Raw genomic sequence first — 13,121 nt, 5'->3', positions numbered from 1 at the left:
TTTGTTGATTTTTTATGCCCCTGTTAGGGTGGCATATAGCAGTCTGACTGTCCATCCGTCTGTTTGTTCGGCATTCCGTTTCTAGAGTTTACTTCCTTTGGGCTTTGGGATATTTACCTGATTTTTATACCAGCGGATCAAATGATCGGGGGTATATTGTTTTTGGCCTGTCTGTCTTTCTGTCTGTCATAGTATGTGTCTGTCTGTCATTGTATGTGTCCCAAAACTTTTACCTTGGTCATAACTTTTGCAATATTGATGATAGCAGCTTGATATTTGGCAGGCTTGTGTTTCTCATGGAGCTGCACATTTTGAGTGGTGAAAGGTCAAGGTCATCCTTCAAGGTCAAAGGTAAAAAAAATAAATTCAAAGGGGCACATTAGGGGGCATTGTGTTTCTGACAAACATATATCTTGTTGGTATGTGAATCTACATGTATGTGCATGAGTTACAGATCAAGTTTGAGTTTCATATCCGTACATAAATTTTTAACTTATCACCAGGGGGCAGGCCAGTTTTCTTTATATGGCTATAGTGAAACCGTGTTATGGACCAATCTTCATGTAAATTGGAAACGATATTTGTTTGAATGATATCTGGGCCAAGTTTGAAAATGGTTCTTGTCTGTTGAAAAACATGGCTGCCAAGTGTCGCAGCAGTTCTCTTTATAAAGCTGTAGTTAAACCTTGTGAACACTCTAGAAATGATATTTACAGTCCAATTTTCAAGAAATTTTGGTCAGATAATTTGTTCTAACAATATCTTGGCTGAGATTAAAAAATGATTTTGGTTCCTTGTAAAACAGTTTTTATGCCCCCAAAGAAGGGCATATAGTGATCGGACTGTCCGTCCGTCCGTCTTTCCGTCACACTTTGCATTTAGGTTTCGAAAAACGCTCATACATGTAACTTCTATGTCCCTTTAGATATAACCTTCATATTTGGTATGCATGTGTATATGGACAAGGCCTTTCCATACGCACAAAAATGTTGACCCCTGTTACCTTGACCTTTAACATAGGGTCCGCGTTTTGGTTTCAAAATCTGCGTTTAGGTTTCGAAAAATGCTAATAACTTCTATGTCCCTTGAGATATAACCTTCATATTTGATATGCATGTGTATATGGACAAGGCCTTTCCATAAGCACACAAATTTTGACCTCTGTGACCTTGACTTTTAACTTAGGGTTCGCGTTTAGGTTTCAAAATCTGCGTTTAGGTTTCGAAAATGCTCATAACTTCTATGTCCCTTGAGATATAACCTTCATATTTGATATGCATGTGTATATGGACAAGGCCTTTCAATAAGCACACAAATTTTGACCTCTGTGACCTTGACCTTTAACTTAGGGTCCGTGTTTAGGTTTCAAAATCTGCGTTTAGGTTTCGAAAAATGCTCATAACTTCTATCAAAGTGTTTATAGGGGGCATATGTCATACTATGGTGATAGCTCTTGTTATTATATGGCTATTGAGTAACCTTCTTCACGCTTTAAAGGCCACATTTTTTGGAAATGTTCATAGAACTTGGAACTTGTCTCAATGAAATCTCGGTTAAGGTTAAAACTGGGTCATTTGAGCTAAAACAAAATTGGTCACTATGTTATATAAAAAAAACTTGTGTATACCTTAGAAGTAACTTTCTTTGTCAACAACCTTTTTGATCTAACAATATATCAGCACAATTAAAAAATATGGGCAGAGAAATTAAATATATATGTTTAATAAAGTACTGTCATTATTTTGATCTCTATCTTGTCAGAATAGTTCATTAAGGTCTCAGGTGAGTGCCTAGGGCCCAGGACCTTCTTGTTAAACATAATGTTGAGTTTTGAGACAAAAGTTGAATTAGGGGGCATCTGTGCCATATAGACAAAACAAGAATGAATTTGATTTCCAAAGTGGGATACTGATTAATTATAAATGACCTATTTGTAGTTTGTGAATGTTAGGCATTTTGTTTTGTTATAATATGCATATATTTTTATGCCCCCCTTCGAAGAAGAGGGGATATAGTGTTTTGCACATGTTGGTCCGTCGGTCCGTCCACTGAATGGTTTCCGGATGATAACTCAAGAACGCTTACGCCTAGGTTCATGAAACTTCATAGGCACATTGATCATGACTCGCAGATGACCCCTATTGATTTTCAGGTCACTAGGTCAAAGGTCACGGTGACTCGAACCAGTAAAATGGTTTACGGATGATAACAAAAGAACGCTTACGCTTAGGATCATGAAACTTTATAGGTACATTGATCATGACTCGCAGGTGACCCCTATTGATTTTCAGGTCACTAGTTCAAAGGTCATGGTCATGGTGACTCGACACAGGAAAATGGTTTCCGGATGATAACTCAAGAACGCTTACGCCTAGGATCATGAAACTTAGTAGGTACATTGATCATAACTCGCAGATGACCCCTATTGATTTTCAGGTCACTAGGTCAAAGGTCAAGGTCACAGTGACAAAAAACGTATTCACACAATAACTGCCACTACAACTGACAGCCCATATGGGGGGCATGCATGTTTTACAAACAGCCCTTGTAACAAGTTCGTTTTCTATTGTTTTAAATGTATTTTATTTCAGACAGAAGAAGTGCAGACAGAAGGCATTACTCCAAATGGGTCATCTAACCAGGATGAGGTAATTTTGTACCAATGATTGCTTATTATTTTGATGGGCCGATTTTAAAGTTACACTGGAAATAAAGTTAATCAAGTGTTTGAGTTTTCCATAAGCCAGTTTCCATTAATAAAGCACATAGTGCCATGATATGATTTCTCTCCTTATATATGACTGTTCAATTATATCTGCAGTGTGACATATTAACTGCTCAATATGGATCGTATTTTTGTCCTTTATGCAAATCATTGTTTTTTTGTTGTTTTTTTTTCAGGAAAACAATGCTTTAAGTACCATCAAGACACAGAAGGTAAGTCTTTTAAAATTTTGAGGTTGTACTTTTTAGCTCACCTGAACACAATGTGCTCATGGTGAACTTTTGTGATGGCCGTCAACATTTACCTTGTTAACTCTCTAGAAGCCACATTTATTGTTTAATGATCATGAAATTTAGTTAGAAAATTGTCCCTGTGAAATCTTGGGCTTTTTTGAATATGGTCACACAAGGTCAAAAACTAGGTCACGAGGTAAAATTAAAGAAAAATCTTCTTAACACTCACATTTATTGTCCAATCTTAATGAAACATGGTCAGAACATTTGTTCTTATCATATTCCAGCAGAGCTCAAAAATGGTTATGTTTAATTGAAAAACATGACCACCAGGGGGCAGGGCAGTTTTCTTTATATGGCTATATTGAAACCATGTAAACACTCTACAACAGAAGTTACATTTTTAGTCTAATCATTCTGAAAATTGGCTAGAACATTTGCATGAATAATATCTCGATCAAGATTGAAAATGGTTCTGGCTAATTGTAAAAACATGGCTGCTAGGGGTGTGTCAGTTTTCCTTATATGGCTTAAGTGAAACCTTGTTAATAGTAGAAGTGACATTTTTTGTCCAATAATAATGACACTTGCTAAGAACATTTGTTCTAACGTTATCTTGGCTGAGTTTGAAAATGAATTCGGTCTGTTGAAAAACGTTGCCATCAGAGTCGATGTTAATTTACTTTTAATAACTATATTTGAACCTTGTTAACACTCTAGAAGCCACATTTTGAATTAAATCTTCATGAACTTGGTCTTATAATATCCAGGTCAAGTTTGAAAATGATTATGGTTTTTGAAAAACTTGGCCCCCAGATAAATGATGCAGTTTTCTTGGTACGGCTATAGCAAACCTTGTTAACACTCATTGTTCTGCCCGATTATCACGAAACTTGCTTAGAACATTTGTTGTTATGATATCTCGGTGTAGTTTCGAAAATTGGTTACGGTCTTTTTAAAATCATGGTTGCCATTGAACGGGGCAGTTTGTCGTTTATGCAAGTTAAAAAAACATGGGTTCTTGGTGATGTGGCTATTTTATTGAAAAACTTTGTGAACACCACTGGTTGAGAACAGATAAGTTCTTAGGAGACTTAGCTTAGTACCTAGGGGCTTTTTGCCCTCTTGTTTATTAATATTTATTATTCTTAGAATTTAAATTCCCTTAAATTATCATCCAAAAATTAGTAAATATGTCCAATTTTAGATCACAGGTTATGTTTGTCATGAATGGCATATACGTCAAGCGTATGACCAGTTTCAAATTAAGCACTGTTGAATCTTAATGTTCAGTTAGGAGTGAACCTTTACATCACACACGAATAATAACACAAAGAAGATTCTGAAGTAGCTGTAACCTCACCAGTATTAACTAATTGATGTCTTGTACATGCTTCAAATACAATTTGACAATAAGTTCTGTAAGGTGAGTTTTTGCATTAATTTAAAATCCACTTATAACACTGCTGAATAATAACTTAACTGATTGAGTCTGTGTGTTAAGGGACAACATTTGTTATGTTATAGTGTGCACATTGAACCATCAGTATATTTGTATTGTTTTAATTGTATTCTGCTACAGGCAGAAAATCGAGGTACAGTCCCAGATGTGCCGACCAACCAAAATGAGGTATAATTTGTAACACGTGTGTGAAAGGTTAAACAGAAAAGCTTATTTTTAAAATACACATTTAAATAAAGTTAAAGCATATTTGATTTGGGAACAAGTCCTTTGCTTGAAATTAGGTACCTACCTGCTTGTAGACATATACATTGCACGGATAATACTATAAAGAGATATGCGTCGATATACTACACTAGACTATTTCCAATGAATCTCTTTAATGCAAATGTGGAGAAAGACAAGACATACATTAGTGCTTAGAGCCAATATACAAAAAAACAGAACATATTCTGTTGTATTAAGTTTAAATGTTATATCCGTTTGTATCTCAAACCTGTGTCATTTTTACTTGCATTCAATTAAATTTATTATGCTTCTGTGTGTGTGTGTGTGTGTGTGTGTGGATGGTGGGCATTTGCATCACTCCTTTGTTACAACCAACCAATGAAGAATTAAGTCAGCTGCAATCAGAGAGCCTGATATTTATGTACCATATATTTTTCAGTTTTCTAGGCTAAGTTCTTGTATTTGATAAGTGAACAATACATATTAAACCATATCTTCCACAAACATATATTGAGTTTTATGGACATGTGTATTGTATTTCAGGATGAGCTTCCTTTGATTTCATCTCTAGCTGCGGAAAGCAAGGGAAGGACATTCCAGGCAAGTCTTACTTTTAAGTACAAATAATAATGTAAACAAAGTTTAACATAATTATAGATTTCATAGTATTAACTGTACCACAATATATATGCACACTCTATGTAAGTCAGTTTTCTGCATTACAGCAAGAAGAAGGCGTTTTGTACCCAGAGGAAAAGGTTAACACGAGTACAAAAATTGAGATGACAGATCGAAGTTCACTGATGAGCTCTTATGATTCCAAAGCTTAATATGCATAGATTTATCTTCATGAAACTTTTTCAGTTATTTTTCCCAATAAAATATTGACTGAGTGTGAAACAGGCCCATGTGAGCTACCAAACTAAATCACTAGTTCAAATTAAAAAACAGCATGTTATTAATCAAGAAGTCACTTTTTGATCAATCTTCATGAACCTCAGTCAGAACATGTGTAGCTATGATATCTCAGTGAGGTGCAGCAAAAACTGTGCCAAATTAAATAACTACATGTATCTTTGATTGATTACTTTCATTATTTTGAACTCAACCTTCTCAGAATAGTCTCGTAACTTCAGGTCTCAGGTTAGCCCATTGGTCTCTTGTTCATTAACCAATATGATAACATGGTTTTCTTTGTAATATTTATTTGTTACAATAACGGTTTTGTTTTTGGCTTACATGAGCAACATGAACAATAGGTTTCATGCATTTGTAAGACGACATTTCTACATGAATCATTTTATAACGTACATTTATGAGTGTTCAGTGCAGTATCATTTCATTTGTTTTGTACCTGATTATTTATTTGAGTGCAAACATGTATGCTGTAACGAGAGGAAATATCTCTATAATTTCGTTATGATATGCTAATATATTATTTAAACTCATCTTCATGATAAAAACCCAGAAAAAAGGTGAAAAGATTGTATCTCCATTGTTTTTATCATTTTAAATATTTACTGAACAAGTCAGGGAGCAATGAAAACATTGACCTTATGATGATTCATAATAATAACAACCATGATTCCTTACTTTTTGAATTTAACATCAGCAATAATATTTTACATGATAACAAACCATAAACTTGTCATTTTTAGCTCATCTATTTTTTGAAAAAAAAATATGAGCTATTGTCATCACCTTGGCGTCGGCGTCGGCGTCCGGTTAAGTTTTGCGTTTAGGTCCACTTTTCTCAGAAAGTATCAATGCTATTGCATTCAAACTTGGTACACTTACTTACTATCATGAGGGAACTGGGCAGGCAAAGTTAGATAACTCTGTCGTGCATTTTGACTGAATAATGTGCCCTTTTTATACTTAGAAAATTTAAAATTTTGGTTAAGTTTTGCGTTTAGATCCACTTTTTTCAGAAAGTATCAATGCTATTGCATTCAAACTTGGTACACTTACTTACTATCATGAGGGGACTGGGCAGGCAAAGTTAGATAACTCTGGCGTGCATTTTGACAGAATTATGTGCCCTTTTTATACTTAGAAAATTGAAAATTTTGGTTAAGTTTTGTGTTTAGGTCCATTTTATTCCTTAAGTATCAAAGCTATTGCTTTCATACTTGCAACACTTACTATCATAAGGGGACTGTGCAGGCAAAGTAATGTAACTCTGACTGGCATTTTGACAGAATTATGTGCCCTTTTTATACTTAGAAAATTGAAAATTTGGTTAAGTTTTGTGTTTAGGTCCACTTTATTCCTACAGTATCAAGGCTATTGCTTTCAAACTTCAAATACTTTCATGCTATCATGAGGTTACTGTACCTGGCAAGTTGAATTTTACCTTGACCTTTGAATGACCTTGACTCTCAAGGTCAAATTATTAAATTTTGCTAAAATTGCCATAACTTCTTTATTTATGATTAGATTTGATTGATACTTTGACAAAACTACTCTTTCCTGACATACCACAATAGACTCCACCCAAACCATCCCCCGTGCCCCCCCCCGAATCCCCCCCCTATTTTTATTTTTTTTATTTTTTTTAAGATCATCTCACAAATGACCACCACACCCTCACACTATACCCCCCCCCCACCCCCATTTATTTTTTTTTAAACCGTTAAAAAACACAACTATTTATTTTTATTATTTTATGTTTGAAATACCGTCCAACCATCACACCCAAGAATCCCCCCCCACCCCCCCCCCCCTTTCCACACCCGAATCCCCCCCTAAATTTTTTTTTTTTTTTGTAAGATCATCTCACTAATTACCACCACACCCTCACACTATACCCCCCCCCCCCACCTCACCCCCCAATTATTTTTTTTTTTGAAAAGGTTAAAAAACACAAATATTTATTTTTATTATTTTATGTTTGAAATACCGTCCAACCATCGCACCCAAGAATCCCCCCCCCCCCGATTTTTGTTTTTTTTTGCATTTTTGGAAGATAATGTAATAAATGTCCACGCCCCTATACACCCCTCTTCACTCCACCCCTCCCTCCTTTGTGATTGAAAATGAGATTCCGTTCACCTTTAAAAAGAAAATAGATGAGCGGTCTGCACCCGCAAGGCGGTGCTCTTGTTTAAAATATTCTATCACTTAAATAAATCTTAAGGAATGCTGATATAGTTTCACTTGGTTCATGTTTAAGTTGTATGTTAATTTAATAATTGCTCACTAGTTATTTGATAATTGCTCACTAGTAATTTGATAATTGCTCACTATGGTAAATAATATATCTTTGTACTTGAGAATAGTATTATATTTGCAACAGAAAAACATGTATATAATAGAGTTGTTGATTGTAATATAGGCTTTCCAAATAGTTAATATTACTTACATATATACAAAGATAAAAGTGATTTACCCTTCCGAGCTTATATACAGTTAAGTACGATACAAACTTTTATCTTTGAAAAAAAACGTGTTCATTTCATTATGCTACAGTGTACTTCATGATTGTCAAATGTTTTGTTGATATCTGTGCTTTTATTTCAGTCATATTGATTGCTTCATCTTAGTTTGTTAGTCATAATAAATAAATGCGTGTATAATCAAATGCCGTGTTTAATTTAATCTCGTTGTCGAGATTATACAGCTTTTTTTTCAAAAAATCAAAAATAGGATATAGTTAAGTGTTATTTTCAGCTCGGCTGTTTTCGTTCATAGCCAGCTTGTCGTGTCCGTCGTCGTGTCGTCTGCTTTCCGCGTAGTGCTAAAACCTTAACATTTTGTTAACTTTTTGAACATTGGCTCTAAAATCAAAGTGCTTCCACCTACAACTTGAAACTTCATCATTATGTAGCTGCACCTTGATGAGTTCTACACGCCACACCCATTTTTGGGTCACTAGGTCAAAGGTCAAGGTCACTGTGACCTCTAAAAAAAAAAAAAAATCTGACAACCTTTCATTTATTAAAAAATGCACCCGCAGCCGAGTGTTGGCACCCATTATGAGGTGCTCTTGTTATATTATGTTCTAGCGTCGCAGAAAATTAAAATGAAGTTCAATTATTCGCAATTTCGATATTTCCCAGGATTATTGCTTGATAGTTTTTATTTACGAGTTCAAGTAAGTCATAAGACCCATGAGAACAATTTAATATACCGGGTACCAAAGGCAATATGGCAGGGCAGACGAACACTGTTATACATAAACATTAATAAGATTGCATTTTGGAATCACATAGTTAACCAACAAATAAATCAATACAATAACTGAAATATATAAATGATGATGAAGAAGACACAATAGTATTTCATTAATAGGGTAAGAAAAAGCAAATATATAATAATTTATGTGATTTCAGTGACTGTGGATATGCACATGTTTGAATAAGCATACACACCGTGACAACTTCTCTCTATATATACCTACATTCATACATACATACATACATACAAACATACATACATACATACATACATATTGAGGTCCATTATAGAAGAATATTCGCCCTTTCAAAAATATCAGAAAATGGATATTGCATTCCTGGAATATTTATGATTTACAAATAGTTGAACAACCAAAATACGGGGATATGTTCTTTGTGAAATATGTTTTACAATACACACATCAAGAGGATATTAAATATTTAACATTAATCTCCCACTACAGCTTTGGGCAGTGAAACACTTCCAAGCTAATTTAGTTACAACACAGATGAATTCTTCGTCTTCAAGGCTTTCAAAAGACAATTTATTGAAACAATATCCATAAAATAATCATTCAGTAATTGAGTTGTGCATTACAGAGAATGCACAAATAATTGATATTTTAACCGAATGTCACTCTTGAAACGAGTCATGTTGATAAGCATGTAAATAAAACGCAGCTAATTGTTTACCTTTAATATAATAATTATATATGAATTAAGGTTCATGAAAAATGTTATTTACATGCAGATGTCTAAATTGTAAATTAAAGTCTTACTATCAGAAAGAATACGGCTAATGTATTGTTTTGTTTTGTGGAATTGTCAGTCTTTAGTCTTCCGATTTCGTTTCGTCGTTTGTTGTTCACAAAATGATATGTCTGTTAATATTGACAAGAGCAATATTGTTCATTTTCGTCCATAATCTTTTGCTAGATCTGATTGTGTTTTTACTTGTGGTGACCACATTTTAAATTATACTGACATATACAAGTAACTAGGTTTAGTTTTACATGAACACTTGGATTTTTCTGTAACTGCAAAAATGGTCGCTCAGAGTGCTAGCCCTGCGTTAGGTTTAGTAATTGCCCAATGCAAGCAAATTTGGGGTGTTCCCTACAATGTTTATACAAAGTTGTATGATTCAATAGTTTGGCCTGTTATAGCATACGGCGCGGCTATTTGGGGTGATACCAGTTTTGCTTGCATCGAGGCTGTTCAAAACAGAGCAATATGAGATTTTTCTTGGGTGTGGGAAGGTATACGCCTGTTGCAGCTTTGTATGGTGAGATGGGATGGATTCCCCCATTTGCCCAGCAATGGAAAGTAATTGCAAATTTTTGGGCTTAACAAACAAATAGCATTCTGGTCAGAAGGTAAACCTGAAAAACTTGTATTTCAAGGTTCATTAACAACTGAAAGATAACAATTTATATTGCTATTGTAATATAGATGTACCTATTTCAAAGTTGTTGCTTGTTAGAAAGTTAGAGCAAAGTATGTTTAATAAGTATAAGAATGATTGGTTTTTAAATATTAATTCTGTAACTGGGCCCTCACAGAGGATTTTAATGTTGAATAATATTGTACCATGATAATGTCCTTAAAGCATCGTTCAGCATTTTGTAAATTTAGATGTGGAGTCGCTCCTATAAGAATTGAGACTGGTAGATATGAAGGGCTACCTCTATTAGAAGATGAAAAGCATGTCATGATAGTTTTCATTATATGATAATATAAGCTCTGATTTGATTGATAAGGCAATTTTTATGGTGCCTGAGTTTCAGGGTTTGCATTCTGTTGATGAAATGTCAACTTTATTCACTAATTTGTCACAAATAAGAAGTTGTGCCAAAACCCGCTATTTGATTTTACAAAGAAGAAATTTTTATACGTGTAAATAAGATCTTAATTGGTTTTATTTTACAGCGAGCTATAGCATGGTAAAGTGCCATTATTTAAAATTTGATTTTACTATAATACAATAGGCCTATGTAAATAAGACCTAAAGTTTTAATATAGTGGAGAATGATGACATGGCATAGTCCACATCAATATTTGGTTTGCTGTAACTTCACTAGATGTCAGCTCACAATGATTAGAGTTGCTTATCACCCTGGTCCGCTCTTGGTAAATGGTGTTTTGGATCCTGTGTAGATCTGTTTGCCATGATCTAGTATACCATTTGCTTGGTTGAACCTGCTAGGTCTTTTGGCAATGCTCAATTTGATCAAACTCACTAATTACTATACGTATGTTACACTATATATGTGTGGCTTGACAAAAGTCATCTTCTGCACATAAAGAAAATGAATTAATACTCTTAGCAAAATGTGTAAATAATTATTGGCAGTGTTTTATACATATATTATGATGTATTTTGTGCAAGTTGTGTCAAGCAGTAAACAGCTCTCTGTGTTGGTGTGTCTGTTTTTTTAAGCGCTTGTGTTGGGGCTGCTTAGTGGAAGACATAATTTGTACAATACTATCATCTCATTTAGCTCAGAATGCTGAGCAGCAATACATGTGTTTTATGATACTATGGTAAATAAGACCTAGTTTTAATATAGTGGAGAACGATGACATGGCATAGTCCACACCTATATTTGGCTTGCTGTAACTTCACTTAGATGTCAGATCACAATGATTAGAGTTGCTTTTTACCTGGTCTGTTCTTGGTAAATGGAGTTTTTGGATCCTATTTAGATCTGTGTGCCATATCTGGTATACGAATGGCTCGGTTTAACCTGCCGGGTCGTTCGGCAATGCTCAGTTTGATCAAACTCACATTCTATGTGTGGATTGTTGAATTGTGACAAGTCATCGTTCTTCAAGCAAAGAAATTGAAGTAATACTCTTTGCAATATGTGTAAATATTTATTTGCTGTGTTTTATAGATATATTATGATGTAGTTTGTGCAAGTTGTATCAAGCAGTAAACAGCTCTCTGTCTGTGTTTGTGTGTCTGGCTCTTTGAGCGTTTGTGTCAGGGCTGCTTAGTGGATGACATAATTTGTACAACACTACCATCTCTTATAGCTCAGAATGCTGAGCGGCAATTCATGTGTTTTATGATACTATTGTTATGCTCTGTAATGTGTAATATTGTGTTGATGAGATGTAAATAAACTATTAAATCTAAATCTGCAACATTTGGTTTATGCAGGGACCCCAATTATAGGTGCCTGTGTTTATGACACCATGTTTTTCTTTGTCTGGACAGTATCCCATCATAACGAGATAATTGGTTTGCGATGAACAAAGGTGCAATTTAACACCGGGTTAAAATGCTGCAACAAAGAGTGTCAAAATTGGTGTGAACATTTAAATAACACAAATACATTTATCAAGAGAATTTATTTAATGTGTATCAAGGTAAGTTTTTTAAGACATATAATAGTTCAAATCAGTATATGTTGCGTACATAAAATCGATCTGTTCATTGTTTGTTGTCATCCTTTATTGTTTTTTTATGCCCCCGGTAGGGTGGCATATAGCAGTTGAACTGTCCGTCAGTCAGTATGTCAGTATGTGTGTCAGTCTGTCTGTTCGTCCAAAAAAAAACTTAAACGTTGGCCGTAACTTTTTCACTATTGAAGATAGAAACTTGATATTTGGTATGCATGTGCATCTCACGGAGCTGCACATTTTGAGTGGTAAAAGGTGAAGGTCAAGGTCATCCTTCAAGGTCAAATGTCAAATATATGGCGTCTGAGGGTCCGTCCAAAAACTTTAACATTGGCCATAACTTTTTCACTATTGAAGATAGCAACTTGATATTTGGCATGCATGTGCATCTCACGGAGCTTGACATTTTGAGTGGTGAAAGGTGAAGGTCAAGGTCATCCTTCAAGGTCAAATGTCAAATATATGGCGTCTGTCTGTCCGAAAACTTTAACATTGGCCATTACGTTTTCAATATTGAAGATAGCAACTTGATTTTTGGCATGCATGTGTATCTCGTTAAGCTGCACATTTTGAGAAGTGGAAGTTCAAGGTCAAGGTTATCCTTCAAGGTCAAAGGTAAAAAAAATAATTAATGCGGCGTTCTCATAAAGTTGCACATTGCGAGTGGTGGAAGTTCAAGGTCAAGGTCATCCTTCAAGGTCAAAGGTCAAAAAAATATCAAATCGGGGTTCTCATGAAGCTGCACATTGTGAGTGGTTCAAGGTCAAGGTCATCCTTCAAGGTAAAGGTCATCCATCAAGGTCAAAGGTATAAAAAATAAAAAATAAATTCAAAGCGGCGTTCTTATGAAGCTGCACATTGTGAGTAGTGGAAGTTCAAGGTCAAGG

At 34.8% G+C, this 13,121-nt stretch overlaps 2 protein-coding genes and 1 long non-coding RNA gene across 10 annotated transcripts in view; 2 read left to right on the top strand and 1 right to left on the bottom strand.

Moving 5' to 3' along the window:
* Positions 1-13,121, bottom strand: part of LOC127880324 (sushi domain-containing protein 2-like) — a 233,644-nt gene that overhangs the window by 109,786 nt on the left and 110,737 nt on the right. The gene's annotated exons all lie outside the window — the stretch shown is intronic.
* The window catches only part of LOC127880329 (uncharacterized), a 230,487-nt gene that overhangs the window by 131,713 nt on the left and 85,653 nt on the right, over positions 1-13,121 (top strand). The window lies entirely within an intron of this gene.
* On the top strand, positions 2,397-5,248 carry LOC127880332 (uncharacterized). Its single transcript, XR_008049529.1, has 4 exons — positions 2,397-2,648; positions 2,902-2,937; positions 4,541-4,588; positions 5,192-5,248. It is a non-coding gene; the product is annotated as an uncharacterized LOC127880332 (long non-coding RNA).

The sequence above is a fragment of the Dreissena polymorpha genome, chromosome 4 (assembly GCF_020536995.1).
Source record: "Dreissena polymorpha isolate Duluth1 chromosome 4, UMN_Dpol_1.0, whole genome shotgun sequence".
Lineage (NCBI taxonomy): Eukaryota > Metazoa > Mollusca > Bivalvia > Myida > Dreissenidae > Dreissena > Dreissena polymorpha.
This window is presented reverse-complemented; position numbering and strand designations above follow the sequence as displayed.